Source organism: Equus przewalskii, chromosome 19 (genome assembly GCF_037783145.1).
Source record: "Equus przewalskii isolate Varuska chromosome 19, EquPr2, whole genome shotgun sequence".
Lineage (NCBI taxonomy): Eukaryota > Metazoa > Chordata > Mammalia > Perissodactyla > Equidae > Equus > Equus przewalskii.
The window spans coordinates 33,472,414-33,488,261 of record NC_091849.1 but is presented as its reverse complement, the minus strand read 5'-3'; the positions used below and the strand labels follow the sequence as shown (position 1 = coordinate 33,488,261).

The 15,848-nt window shown below is 38.0% G+C and overlaps 2 pseudogenes; one reads left to right on the top strand and one right to left on the bottom strand.

Annotated features, from left to right (window-relative positions):
- Positions 1-4,142: 4,142 nt before the first annotated feature.
- LOC139077192 (HLA class II histocompatibility antigen, DO beta chain-like) lies at positions 4,143-11,185 on the top strand (annotated as a pseudogene).
- A 3,366-nt stretch (positions 11,186-14,551) lies between these two features.
- On the bottom strand, positions 14,552-14,821 carry LOC103544787 (small ribosomal subunit protein eS27-like; annotated as a pseudogene).
- Positions 14,822-15,848: the final 1,027 nt, after the last annotated feature.

The window sequence follows — 15,848 nt, the reverse complement described above, 5'->3', positions numbered from 1 at the left end:
TATTAAGATTATGATAGTTTACAACCTTGTGAAATTTCAGTTGTACATTATTGTTTGTCGGTCATGTTGTAGGTGTATCACTTCACCCTTTGTGCCCACCCCCTACCCCCTTTTTACCCCCTGGTAACCACTAATCTGTTCTCTTTGTCTACATGTTTAATTTCCAAATATGAGTGGAGTCAGACAGAGATTGCCTTTCTATATCTGGCTTATTTCACTTACCATAATACCCTCAAGGTCCATCCATGATTGATGTGAACGGGATGATTTTATCCTTTCTTATGGCTGAGTAGTATTCCATTGTATATATATATACACCATATCTTCTTTATCCAATCATCAGTTCATGGGCACTTAGGTTGCTTCCATGTCTTGGCTATTGTAAATAATACTATACAAGGGCTTTTTTATGTATCATATTTTTATTTAACTATCACATCATCACAGTGATTTAAGCATCCTTTTCATCCCTACAGATGGAGAGAATAAAATAATGGATGGCGATTAAATAAATTTTGCAAGGATACAAAGCTAGTAAATGGCACACTCCAGATTGAGCCAAGTTGTATGTGATTCCAACCCTACAAGCTCAGCCTTTACATCATACCATTTCACGTTCAATTTCTGAAATGTTCCTTATATTAAATCGTTTTTATCCCTTACATTAAAACTATTTTTATCACTTTAATTCATGGATATGTGTATCAATGAGACTACTCCTTTTAATGAACAACATTTTATATAGATCGAGGCAGATAATATGTAGCAATTCTAGTTCCTATAAAAGATTCCCTTCATCATCATTGTTACTCTTCTCTAGAAATGACAAAATTTACATTTATCTTAGGTAATGATGCCCATAGTTCTCACACAAGTCTCCTTCCTTATTAAAGAGAACAGTGGCCTCCAAATTCTTAAATCCAGTCTACTGCTCTCAATCATTGTTTCAGATTTCTCAGCATAATGTAGTGCAAGTTTGAACATTTCATAATAGAATTGAAGTTGCGTCTAATTAACTTTGGAAAAATACATTTCTGTTAATGTGAAAGTTCAAAATTCTGTGCAGAGGTTGAGTAGAAGTCACTATTGTTCCTGGATTCGAGAAGACATTGTCCCTGGACCCTAGCAATAATTCAGTAGTACTGAAAGTTGTGTAATTGCAACCAAGAGAATATCACGTTTCATTTGACAAACAGAAAATCATAATTTACACAGAATTAACTTGTTGTGACGTGATAATCTGGTAAAGCCAAGCTAAGGTTCACCTTAGAATACGGAATGAAAGGAATGGCAAAGAAAAGTAATTCATATCAACAACATACTGAAATACAGTTGAAGAAAACACTATCAAAACTTAACATAAATTTAACATACAATTTACAAATCATATGAATTTATTTTTAAAAAGAATGGGCCAGTGTCTATGACCTAAATTCTGTATGTTGTATACATTTAGGGGAAACTAAAATGTGCTGCCTTAAACATTATATATCACACTTTTCTTTGATAATTAACTCAATATGAGGACAGTTCAGGTGAAACAATGTAGCAACTGTCACCAAAACATCAATCCTACAGGTGATCTCTAGGCCGAGCTTATTCACTGAAAGCAAGAGACACAATCTTAATCTCCTAGTAGCTGAGGGTGTGACAAGATTCGTCAGTGCCCCAAAGCGGGGATCTCAGTCAGCACTTAGATTCAGGCTTCAGGCAGCGGCTTTTAAAGTATGCAAATATATACAGGTCTGTGGGGCTGCAACCATTAAGTAGCACAGGCATCCAGAGATAGGAGATCTAGAGGTGTCCCCTGGGTGGCAATCAGACAAGCTGTAGCACCAGGCAAATGTATATGCAGGGCATACTTACTAAGAGTGGAAGTTACAGTACCTTAAAAAGTTACAGAGTTGTGTGTCACCTCTCTTTTCTGAATCCTATTTCTGCCATCTTGAACATAGTCCACCTGTGATCCCATCATCTTTCTTCTCCCCACACTTGGAAGCTCTTGATCCTTCAGGATTTACAGTTGGGTATTGGTTCAATTGGGATTTAAGAGGGAATATGAGACCTTGCTTAGGATCTCATGCTTCAGAGAAGCTTACCATAAAACTCTCTTTTAGGGTATCAGGAATTTGACTGCCTAATAATAGAGTAAGCCTTTGATTTAAAATTTGTTATTACTGTTTTTGGGTAGAGTTTTCCTGAGGGCATCCCAGCACCAGCATATTTGGTTAAGCATAATTCAAGTATTCCCCAGTCTTCTGGTCAACTACCATCATAATCCTACCTTACATACCCATCAAAGCATGCATTCCTCTAGGGAAGGGAAGAAGTTAAAAAAAAAAAAGTATATAATCTTGTATCTTCTCCTATTCAATGAGGTAGTGTGCTTATATTTATTTACTGTGGATAACCAGTAATTTTTAAGGGATTTCAGATAAATTTTTTGTTTCACTGTTTATCTCCTCTCTGTTGTTCACATACTAGGTTTTCCAAATTCTACCACTTGTATTAAATATCTACTTCATCATGGACTCTTTCTAGACTAAGTTAGAATTTACTCTTCTTATGTGCCCAAACATTAAAAAGTTAATTTTGTCCTTCCTATCATTACAGTGGATTGTTTCCCTGCCACTCCACCTAGGTTATACATTTCTTAAGGACAAGGAATGTGTCTGTTTCATCACTGCATGGCCATAAAATTAAGCATGGATGGCTCTATTCTAAATAAATGATAATGTACTGATAGACCACTTTGGTGAAAAAGCAGTCTTGCTCTCCTTAGTTAAATATATTTTCTTCCAGCTCTTTTTAAGCATAACATCTTGCCTTGTTCTAAACTAAGTTCATTGAAGCCATACACCTGGAACTTCCTCAATCCCTTCTTTGTCACTCCAAATCTTCCTATCTTCTTTCTATTTTTTTAAATTTTTATTTTTCATTGCAGTAACATTGTATTATAACATTATACAGCTTTCAGATGTACATTGTGATATAGTTTGAATTCTGTGTAGATTACATCATGTTCACCACCCAAAAACTAATTATAGTCCATCACCACACATGTGTACCTAATCCCCCTTTTGCCTTCCCCTCATCCCCCCATGTTCATTCTTGTTTCTGAAAAAGTGTTCCTTTTTACCTCCAAGCCTCACAATCTCTCTCATTCTTTGGATTCCATTTAGCATTTTGGGAGTAATTTTTCCCTCCATCTTCTTTTTATCTTCAATTTCTCCTATCTACAGATGCCTTCCATTTGACTCAGGAACGTGTTAAGGTCTTTCCTGTCTTAAGAGTAACTTTCCTTTAGTGTCGCTTTTCTCTGAAGTGAGAGTCTCATTTTTTCCCTTCCAAAATTCTTGAAGGACTGTTTATGTCTGCTGCCTTCATTTCCTCTTTTCCAATTCACTCTTCACTCTTTTGAAATATAGCTTCTACCTTTAACACTCTACATTCCTTGAAGGTTATTGTGCCACACCAACTGTAAAACACAATAATACTTTCTTAAATTTTATTCTCTTGAAAATTTTTGCAGCATTTTATTCTTTTGAGAATCCTCTCTCCACGATCTTTTTTTCCATTCTTTTTGTGGCTGTCTCTTGGTTTACAGGAAATCATCCTCCCCGGGTTATTCTCAATCTCTTCTGCTTCTTCTCTGATAATGCCTTCACTAAGTTCTCTTATGGCACATGTATTAGAATGCTGTCTACTCTCTATTTTACTTGCACACTCTTTGTTGGCACGTCAACCCCTCCATGGGAAGGGAGACCTATTGATCAGAACAGAGCAGGGACTGTGCTAAATGAGGATAGCAGGATACAGAATATGCCATCTACCTATTTCTTCTAGGACCACATACTGTGTAGAGGATTTTTCTTCTGCCAGCCTATATTCCACATACCTACCCTACTGTGAGTGATTCTGCAGGTAACCAGTTCTTGAGTGGCATAACACAACTTTATGAAAATATTCTACCCAGCACCTAATGATGCAAAACTTCTCTATCCTGATTGGTTATCAATGTGATGAGTTTCCAATCCTGGGGAGGGTAGAAAGGTATCTATATTCTTAATGAATATTTTTTGACTGAGTTGTGTGGGGACAAGCCTGATTGTGACAAGGTTGACAATTGTACCATCTCATTTTTTCCTTCCAGAATGGGTTCTGGGTGAGTTCCCAGGGTGGTGGCACTGTTAATGAATCTAATCAGGTTGGCTTCCTCCATGACTCGAGGCAGACTCTCCAGGTAGAAGCAGAGTGACTTTTTCAGACGTGTGCATAATAATTGGCATCGGAGATGGAGACCTTTTCCTATAGATCTAGATTACAGGTCGTAGTGGAACTGGCTTCTGGCTTCAAAGAGTGTGCTCTTCCCTTTGACAGAAAAGTATTCCTTCCCTCTTTATCACACACAATGAACTGCTGGGGAAAGGGTCGTCCTTTACCAGAACTACAGATTCAAGTAGCAGGGAGGTAGGAAGAAAGGAAACATTTTGTTTTGCTTTGGGTTCTTATTGTATCAGTGTCAGTCTGGAGAACTGTGAAAAATAGAGGCAGTCTGAGAATAGCTGCTGTTATTCAGCCAGTTTGCTTTGACGATTGTGACTGTTTTTATATTTTTCCAATTGGAGCACAGGTGGACAGAAGAAATTGGGAACAAACGTTGCTTCTTTTGGCATTTATGAAACTCCTATTGTATGATTGAATTGTACCAAGAAATTTTGAGAAATAAGAGAAGTTGAATGCATTATCCCTGTCCTCAGGTTACTGGGTCATGTATTTATTGCTGTAACTTTTCTAGCTGAGGAGATAAGCTATGCAAACATGAAGCAGTATTACATCATGGAAACATATTTATCCGCGGATAACAGAGTATAATGTGCTGTAAACAGAACCTCTTTGAATGTCAAAGTCTCATTAAATCCAAAAGAGGTACAAACCTGTGGGGAGGGTGATTGGGAGAAGATCATTGTTCTTAGAGAATAGAAACCTCTCTGAGCTTATAGTGTCCGTTAATCAACACACATGAAAAAAACATCAACTCAGATCTTAAATCTCACACAGATCTAAGCAAAAAATAATTATTTTTCTGATTTTCCCAGTAAGAGGGAATAAAGAATTAGAGGTTAGAGCTTCATCTGATATCAGCTACTGGATGAGAGACCAGTACAGCTGACCCAAGAAGGATGCTCCATCCATATGCTCAGTCAGTAATTCCTGGAGGAGACCTTTGAACTTAGAAATGAAAGCAAATGTACAACTCAAGATCCGTGACAATTATCCTTCAAGTCTCAACTTAAATTCCATTTCTTCAGGGAGATCTTTCCTGACCAACCTGCATGGTTAACCCATTTGAATTTCCTTTTATTACTGTTATTCTCAAGTGCATAGAATTGAGTTGATCTTATCCAATGAATTCACAGAACATTGTAATCATTTGTCAGAACTAGGACTCTCTCCCCTCTTCCCTTGTCTCCATTTTCACTCCTTCCCTTCCATAGATATACCCTCTAATGTGTCTGGTATATCTTCAACAATGAGGGTGGTATTTAAAAATATGTAACATTGTTTTCCTGTGTGTATTTTTATATCTCAATAAACGTCATTGTGCATTGAATCACATTCAGTTTCTTTTCTCACTTAACACTATGCTTTGAGCTTTACCTCAGTGCTTTATCATTGGGAAGCAGGTCAGGGAGGGTAAAGTGTCGGTTTCTACATAAAACTACTGGTTATAGAACTAGAACTCAAATCACCTGAGACCTAACCCAGGGCCATTTATCAGTTTGTTTCTTAAAAGTTTCTAGATCTTCAAATCTAAGACAAATAGCACTGTCTTAGTCCATTTGGGTGCTGTAACAAAATGCCACAGCCTGTGTGGCTTATAAACAACAGAAATTTATTTCTCATAGTTCTATAACCTGGAAGGCACCAGCATGGTTGTGTTCTGGTGAAGGCTTTCTTTTTGGTTCATATCTGGCAATTTCTCATTGTGTCCTTACATGGTGGAAGGAGTTAGGGATCTCTCTGGAGCCTTTTTGATGAGGGCACTAATCCCTTACATGAGGGCTCAACCTTCATGACCTAAGCACCTCCAAAAGGCACGGCCTACTACTACCATCACCACTTGGCATTAGGTTTCAACATATGAATTTTGGAGGTGTGTTCAATCAGATCATAGCACACTGTGTGCTCTACAAATAAGAACCATTCTTTTCATTACCTATGAGGACTGACTAAATAATTGGAAAAGAAAATTACTTTGGAGGACATGAGCAGATTAAAAATGAGGTACCTTGTATGAAAATAATATATAGCTCAACCTAATCACTATCCTTATTAGTAAGGTACTTTGTAAGTAGAAAATCATAATGGACAATGGAATTGGTTTTTTAAATTATGTTTTCAGTGGTAACGTGTGCTATAAAAGCCCCCCCAAAATGTTCAAGCTAACCTTATATTCCACATCACATATTGATGCAGCTAACAGAATTGTAGATGTTGACCTTAAAAATAAAACAGCCAGGTATTTTATCAGCAAAACAATATTCCCAGCTATTTTTTTGGGAATAGCCAAATAATTGCAATTCAGGATGTGCATGCTATGACTGACCATAGGCAAATCCAACAAACAAGGGAGAGGAGTGTTATAGTAGAGAGAGAGGAGGAAATTGGAGGGGTTTTTTTGAAGGAAAGTCTGTTGGAGAAAAGCCAGAGTTCAGGGTGGGGATGGTTTGTCATTGGCTGAGTTGCTGGGGTAGTCCATTTCTATTTGGGATGCAATGTGCATTTCTTCCTGTAATTAAGGATTCTTTCTTGTTGAAGACGTCTGTTGGAGTCTGTAATTTACTACTTTTCCTGTAATTGACCTTGAGTGATGCTGTGTGTGGGTTCTTCAACCTGGCTCTTGATTCCATTTTAAATGAGGTTTCCCTTTATTAATTTTCACATAGGTATAGTGCCCATGATGATGATGATAAAATGCATCTTCAAGCTATGGATTAGTATTGTTTTACCCAATACCAACAATGATAATGAGCTCATTACCTAACTAGAGCCAATGGAGGGCATGAGGTCTTTGAGTAAGACTTCAAAAGAAAAGGTCCAAAAGAAAATTCTTGGAGAAAACCTATAGTGAGTGGAAGGTAGAAGAGGAGTTTATTTTACAATTAATATATACCTACTCTGCATTTCTTTGCCCCACTTCCATCACTCCTTCACTTTATTCCACAAGGAATGCATAGCATGAACCTGCTGAGGGCAAGAATACTACTGAATTATTCCATATGAGGTGGAAATTTTTGACTTGATAATAAAAAGAGTTATAACCTTGGGCTTCTGAAAGCTTGGCTGGGAGAAACCTGGCACAATGTCTGGCAAAACACAAACAGTCAATAATATTTGTTGAATGAATGAATGAGTGAATAAATATTTGTTGAATGAACAATTATGTCTCTTGGCACTCTCTTTGGCTTGCTTATCTGAGTTACAGGCCTCCTGTTTGGCTGGCCTGGTAGGATGGGCCACTTTCCACACTTTCCACTGTGATGTGAGGAACCGGGGGCGGGGGGGGAAGCATGTTAGAAGAGGCTACTTTTGCTTATTTACTGAGGTTAAAAGGCCTCCTCTCAAATCCACGTGGTCTGGTATAATTTATCAGGCATGGGTTTACTAAAGATGGTGGCTGGTTCCTCACATTCACAGCCTTTTTTGGTTTTCCAGAAGATTTTGTGATTCGGGCTAAGGCTGACTGTTACTTCACCAATGGGACAGAAAAGGTGCAGTTTTTGGTCAGATTCATCTTTAACTTGGAGGATCATGCAGTTTTCACAGCAATGTGGGAATGTTTGTGGTATTGACAGAGCTGCGGCAGCCTGATGCTGAGTTGTGGAACAACTGGCTGGATATATTAGAGAGGAGTAGAGCTTCTGTGGATGTGCTTCACAGATATAACTACAAGCTTGGTGCACCTTTCACTGTGGGGAGAAAAGGTGAGGTGCAATGCGGGGTCTGGTGGGGTTCAGGAATCTCCTACATGTGAACCTGGCCGTGGCTCTTCTTCATTACAATAGGGAATTTCCTGCTTCAGGATAAATGGGTTCTGAGCAGGGGAGCCTGTGTATATGTTCTGTCCCCAACTGTAACTCATTCAAAATCTTCACAGATTAGGTCACTATGGTCTTGGTCCCAGACATCCAAGGTTCTCAGGACTTTATGGACTAATAGGCTATCAAATAGAAGGGGTAATTGTGTCTGATAAGGTCTAAATCCTCCTTGGGGGCACTGATATCCCCAGTTTCTGAGTCTTGGGAGCTGAGATTTCCCCACATTGCTAATTTCCACTTGGATGATCTGGGAAAGAGATAGTCCCTAAAGAAACTCCTGTCTTGGCTTGGTAGTTTTCCTTCATAATGTCTCATTTTTCTCTCCCTTCCTAGTGCAACCAGAGGTGACAGTGTATCCAGAGACAGCCCCATTCCTGCAGCACTGAAATCTGCTTCTCTTCTCTGTGACAGTTTCTATCCAGGGGACATCAAGATCAGGTGGTACTGGAATGGGCTGGAGGAGAGAGCAGGGGTCACATCCATTGGCCTTATCAGGAATGGAAACTGAACCTTTCAGACTATGGTGATGCTGGAAACGACTCCTGATCTTGGAGATGTTTATACATGCTTCGTTGATCATCCCAGCCTACTGAGCCCTGTTTCTGTGGAGTGGAGTGAGAATCAGCTTCTTGTACACCCTAGGACCAACTCAGAGTCATGTTGACTCTATATGGGGCCTGTGTGACCTCTGAATTTATCTTGGTCACAACACCAATTTTTCTTTCCCTTGTTTTGAGTCATAGAAATTAGAGTTCTTGGTCTAGGTTGGGAGAAAACATGGCAGACATCTATCCTTGTATCTTCCAAGAAATAAGAAGATCTAATCACCTTCTCACTTCCTTCCAACTTTGGGAAGTAGAATCCTCTAATACTTTGGTCTTAGTGTTTAGGCAGCATTCTTATGGGCTACAAGAATCAGTAACAGAAACTGAATGGATGCAAACCTCGGTCTCAACAAACCATTTCTAAATTTATTCTTTCTCTAAATAGCATTGGATTTTGTGTCCAGTACAGGCCCTGGGATTTTAGGAAAGTACAATTTTGGGAGCCTTTTATTAACTTGAAGACCTGTTTCCCATAGGATCCCAGTCTGAATATTCTTGGAGAAAGATGCTAAGTGGAGTTGCAGCCTTCCTATATGGGCTAATCTTTCTCCTTTTGAGGATCGTTGTCTACCTCAGGGCTCAGAAAGGTAATCAGCTCCTGAGGAGTCCACTGCCACCTGACCCATGGCTTCCCCAACTTCCCACTTTTCCTAATATTAAAGATGTGAGGCAGGGAAGGTTGATTGTACTTCTCAGGGATTCCTAGAATAGTCTTTTCTGAAGCCAGAAGCATTCCAGCAGGTAAGTGGAGATGGAGCTCTGATACTGCAGGTCATCCCTCACCCCTCAGGATAATGATAACACTTGGTCCTATTGGGGCATTCTATTTTTTTCTTCTATTTGTTTCCAGGATATGCGGAGATTGAGTTCTCTGGTGATGAGGTAATGTCTTCTTCCTTGTCTTTGGGTGGCAGATCATTCTCCCAATCTTTTGGTCAGTGGAAGATATCTTGGGGATAAGATATAAGTGTGACTCTGGCTGAGTGGCACTGTTGCTGGGTCCCTGAAATGGGAGGGTGGGTGTCCCTCATGAGACTTTTATCACTGTCCTTCTAGGTCTCAAGAGTTGTTGCCCCACCAAAGCCCTACTAGGGTCCTAACTGAAGCTTCTTCCCCTGGAGCCTGAGGTATTACTGAACGGCCTGGGTCTCAGACTAAGCAAAGGACACTTATGAGGTCAATGTTCCAGCCATTTTTTCCGGAAGTCTCTGCATTTTTTGAGTGTGAAATGCCGATTAAGACCATAATCCAGAGTTAGGGATTTGTCATTGTATCAGGCCTTTTCAGCGGAAATAGAAATAGAAATGTGACAGATAGCGTTTCTGTGGCATAGTGGTAGAAAGGCAGTTGTCTTGTGGAAAAGCCTGCTTGAGTTGTGAATAAAACTGGCCACTTCTTTTGACTTTATGGACCATAATTGTTCTTGAAAGAATGACTGAGACGTGCTATTGTTATTTGGACATGGGTATTTAGTAGACATTTTCTCAAAAGTGAAAAAAGGCAGCCTGTCTCTTCAAGGAAAGTGAAGATTAGACTTTCAAGAGAAAATTAAAACTTTAGAAAACTTGTGTTTGCCACAGCTTCCCAATACTTAAAGATTTTTCTGATGAGATTGATGGTGATATTAACAAATATGATTTTTAACATCGTTGAGTGAAATGCGTCAACATTTTAAAGATCTGCATAATCCTGTGAATCAATACTTTCCAAATGATTAGTGCATGATATTGCAAAGTCATCATGGATAAAGGATCCACTCAAAGTGCAAGATAGACCAATGAATAATAAACTACCAGACTGAAAAGTTCATTGATAAGATTTTAGATTCCGCATTCAACTAATCTGTAAGAATCTACCTTTTGTTGAGTTTGGGTGTCTTATCAGAGAAAGACATACACAAGAGCTGAAAGGCTATTAAAATGCTTCTCTTCTGTTCAACTAGTACATATACAAGTGAAGCCACATTTCCTTCATGTATTTCAACCCAAACATATTGTTACAGATTGAATGTAGAAGAACATATGACCAAGCTATCTTTATTAAGATAGACACTAAAGAGATTAACAAAAACATAAAACAATTCCCTTTATTTCATTATTTTTCTGTGCTGGGAAATATAGCTACTTTTCATAAGTATGTTATTCATGTTAACATGTAATTCAATGCTAGTTCATGTAGTTCAATGCTGTTATTTAAACAAGCAACTATTAAAATTTTTTTCAGGCTTAATTCATAATGTGGAGAATTTCACTTGACATAATCAACATAAACTAAAGTTCTTCCGAGTTCTCAATAATTTACAAGAATGCAAAGAGATCCTAACACCAAAAGTTTGTGAACTGCTGATGTAATTGTGGTTTTTTGAAGCTTTTTCTCGAGTTGGTTCCTCAGGAAGATCTTAGGGGAGTTCTTGCACTTTGTAGTTTGAAAGTCAGCTTTGCTGAATATAAAACCTTGGTTCCTATTTTCTGCTCTTGACTGCCTTAATAATGTTACTGCATTTTCATGTAACATTGCTATCAAAGAGTCTGATGACAATCTAATTATTATTTTTGTTTGTTTGTTTTTTTTGTTTTTGGAGGAAGATTAGCCCTCAGCTAACTACTGCCAATCCTCCTCTTTTTGCTGAGGAAGACTGGCTCTGAGCTAACATCCGTGCCCATCTTCCTCTAGTTTATACGTGGGACGCCTACCACAGCATGGCTGCCAAGCAGTGCCATGTCCGCACCCGGGATCCGAACCAGCGAACCCCGGGCCGCCGAGAAGTGGAACGTGCGAACTTAACCGGGCCGGCCCCGATGACAATCTAATTATTAAGTCACTTGCTGTTTTTGGTGGGATGCCCAGATGGTATTTTCTTTTTCTTTAATGTCCAGAAATTTTATTGGAATACACTTTGGTTTTGGTCATTTGGGTTGAGTTTCTCAGATAAACTATATTCTCTTTGAATATGTTGTTCAAATCTTTTTTCCTTTTATGAATGCTTTATTAAGTTATATTTTTTAGTATTTCCTTTGATTTTCCTTTTTCAGGAAGTCCTGTCATTCACATGTTAGATTATTTTGCCTATCTTCAATATTTGTCCTTTTCTATGGAATCCTTTTTATCTCTCATTTCTTCTTCATTTGAAAAATTGTTGATCTTTTCACCTTTTCTCTTCCTATTAAGGTCTTCTTCATTATGTTTATTTCTTCTTCTGTTCCTTCTGGTTTAGTCTTCATTTCTGAAATGATTTTTTTTAAATCTCTAATTATTTCCTGAGTACTGTCGCCATATTTCGGAGATTTTCTAATTCCAATTTATGTTATTTCACATCCTCTACACTTTCTCAATAACCTTTAGCTTGTTTGGAAATAGGTTATAGTTTAATATTTTTTGGTGGTATGATTTTTCTGGTGTGCTTTCATCGTAAGGATGTTCTCCTTTTTCTAAGAAATATAGCTTTAGCCCTTTTCTGCTGCTCATTTTATGTGAAATTAATTGTCCTGTGTTTTAGAAGGAGCTATACTCCAGGATGGTTTCTTTTATCTTCACACAGCCCCCTCTTCTGTTGCTTTGGCATACTGCACAAATATGTTGGCTTGCTTTTTGAGAGTTCCTGATTCTCTTTCTACTCCTCACTTTGAGTTCTTTTCCTTCATCTCCTTGTCACTGGCTGGCTGCATTTTGATTCTACCCCTATTTTTTCCTCAGTGTAGGGCCCTGCCTGGATGGGGGCCTGGGTGGTTAGTTTGGAGAATTCTTGGAGGCGAGACTCCTCCACTCCCTGCTAATGTCACCCAGGCCCTTTGTGCTCAACTACTATTAGGTTGGGCAGACGCCTCCTAGTTTCATCTCCTGTTCTGCCTTGGTCTGCTGTGTTTTCAATGAGGACCTGTTGGCTGTTTGAGATTTATCGTATTCTCAGGTATGTTGAGTACCTGGTTACCTCCCTCTGCCTTCTCTAGCACAGATACTTATTTCAGGCAGATGTGTGACTATCAGTGGTTTGTCTTAACCAACTTGTATTTTAAGGCTCATGGGGTACCATGCTACCCACTTTTGTTGAAAATATTGTTAATATGCTTTTTTAAAATTATACTTTTAATTTTGATATAATTAGTTTCACATGCACTTATAAGAAATAGTACAGAGATTGCAGGCACTCTATACCCAGTTTCCCCTAAAGATACTATCCTGTAAACTATAGTAAATTATCCCAATCTGGATATTGACATTGGTATAGTCAAGACACAGAACATTTCCATCACTACAGTCTCCATCATCTGGCCCTTTTATAGCCACATTCCACTTCCCTCCCATTTCCACTCTTTCCCTAATCCCCAGCAATCTGTTTTCTGTTCTTAGTTTCTATAATTTTGTCATTTCAAAGTGTTATATAAATTGAACCATATAGTATATAACTCTTTGAGATGGGCTTTTTTCACTCAGACAATTCCCTGGAGATTCATCTAGGTTGTTGTGTGAATCTCTAGTTTCCTTCTTTGTATTGCTGAGCAGCATTTCATGATATGTAGATAGCACAGTTTGTTTCCAGTTTGTGGCTATTATGAATAAAGCTGCTATAAACATTCATGTATAGAATTTTGTGTAAAAACATTTCCCTGGGATAAATGCTCAGGTTGTACGCTGGTTGCATGTCTAGGTTTTAAAGAAACTGCCAAACTGTTTTCCTGAGTGACTTTACCATATTCCTTTCCACCAGCAATGTATGAGAGATCCAGTTTCTCTGTAACCTCACCAGCATTTCGTATTGTCCCTATTTTTAATTTTAGCCGTTCTGATAGGGTGTAGTGATATCTCACTGTAGTTTTAATTTGCATTTCTCTAATGGCTAATGATGTTACACATCTTTCCATATCCTTATTTGGCATCTGTATATCCTTTGGTGAAATGTCACTTTATGTCTTTTGCTCATTTTCTAATTGGATTGTTTGCTTTTTTACTGTTTAGTTTCAAGAGTTCTTTATATGTTTCTAGGTACTAACCCTCCCTCAGTTCTGTGATATACAAATATGTTCTCCCAGTTTGTAGCTTGTCTTTTCATTCTCTTAAGAGGGACTTTTGCAGACAAAAAGTTTTTACTCTTGATAAAATCTAAATTGTAATTTTTCCTTTTATAAATCATGTTTCTGATGTCCAATAAGAACTTTTTGCTTAGCCCAGATCCTGCAGATTTTCTCCCAAAAGTTTTAAGGTTTTACCTTTTAGTCTGTGATCCATTTCGAGTTAATTTTTATATAATGTGTGATACTTTTTGGCCTATGGATGCCTTATTGCTCCAGCAGCATTTGTTGAAAGTTTAATTTTCTTTTATTGAATTGCTTTTGCACCTTTGTCAAAAATCAGTTGTGCATATGGAGTGGGACTATTTCTGTGTTCTTTGTTCTGCTCCATTGGTCTATGTGTCTGTAACTCTGCCAAGACCACACAGTCATGACTACTCTAACTATATTATAAGTCTTGAAATAAGGTTGACGGATTTCTCCCATATAATTCTTTTTTTCAAAACTGTTTTTACCTGCTTTAGTTCCTTTGACTTTCCATATAAATTTTAGAATTATCTTGTCTATATCTAAGAGAAATCTTGCTGCGATTTTGATAGGCATTGAGTTGAACCTGTTTATCAATTTAGAAGTATCATCGTATTTACTACATTGAATCTTCCAATCCATGAATGCAGTATGTTTCTCCATTTATTTAGATATTCTTTGATTTCTTTTTCAGTATTGTGTAGTTTTCAGCATTCAAATTTTGCATTGTTTTGTTAGAATTATACCAAAATGTTTCTTTTTTGAGCAATTTTTAAAATTCCAAAATGTGTTTATTGGGATGATTTCCCACTTATCTTGATTCAGGGTGCTTTTGGTGCTGCTTCTGTCTGAAGGAGCATCTTCTGTAAGCTTACTTTTCTTCCTGTATGCAGGCAGAGGACAGTGGAGCAGCCAAAACACACAAGCACAATTTGTGCATGACTAAGACTGCAGTGAGTTTATAGCATCCTGGGCATTTCACATCCGTGAAGTAGGAAGTGGGGTTCTCCACCAGGCACTTCTTGTGTCTCCTCTTCTCCTCTTCTGGAGAGGGATGAAGGAGATCCTTTGCAAGAGGCATGTTTTCACAGGGAGATAGTCACTTCCAGAAAGGCTTGAGAGATTTTAAATGGTGTTGTATTTTTAAATTTTTGTATTTGTGTGTTCAGTGCTAGTACATATAAATACAATTGATTTTTGTATGAATAGGTGTTGTGTTACGTAACCCAGTACTCCATATATGTACATCATTGACTTGGATTATACTTTTCTTACAGCTGCCTTTTCTACTGGTTGTCAAATGAGCTATATTCTTTCCATTTATTGCCTACGTGAAGTCTTTGAACATGGACTCTATGTCATGCATTTACTCTTCTTCAGGTTTCCAGCATAAATTGATACCATTTCAGCTCCTCAAGCACTTATTCTGGTGTATGCCTCCTACAGTTTAGTTATGTTATGAGTGTGTGCTTACATTTGATTCCCTTTAATATCCTAGTGTCTTTTTTTCTTACACAAGTGGTGTGTGCCTTTGGGTATATTTTCTTTTTCTTGCCTAATGGCTCTCGTTAAAACTTCCAGCCCTTTGTTGAATAAGAGTGGTGAGATTGGGCATCCTTGTCTTGTTCCTCTTCTCAGAGAAATAGCTTTCAGCTTTTTACCATTGAGTATGATGTTAGCTGTGGGTTGGTCATATATGGCCTTTATTTTGTTCAGGTACTTTCCTTCTATACCCATTTTATTGAGAGTTTTTATCATAAATGAATGTTGGATCTTGTCAAATGCTTTCTCTGTATCTATTGAGATGATCATATAATTTTTATTATTTATTTTGTTAATGTGGTGTATCACATTGATTGATCTGTGGATGTCGAACCATTCCTGCATCCCAGGAATAAATCCCACTTGGTTGTGGTGTATGATCCTTTTAATGTAGTGTTTATTCGACTTGCTAAGATTTTGTTGAGTATATTTGCATCAATGTTCATCAGTGATATTGGCCTATTATTTTCCTTTTTTGTGTGGTCCATCTGGTTTTGGAATCAGGGTCATGTTGACCTTATAAAATGATTTAGGAAGCATCCTGTTGTCCTCAATTTTTCAGAATA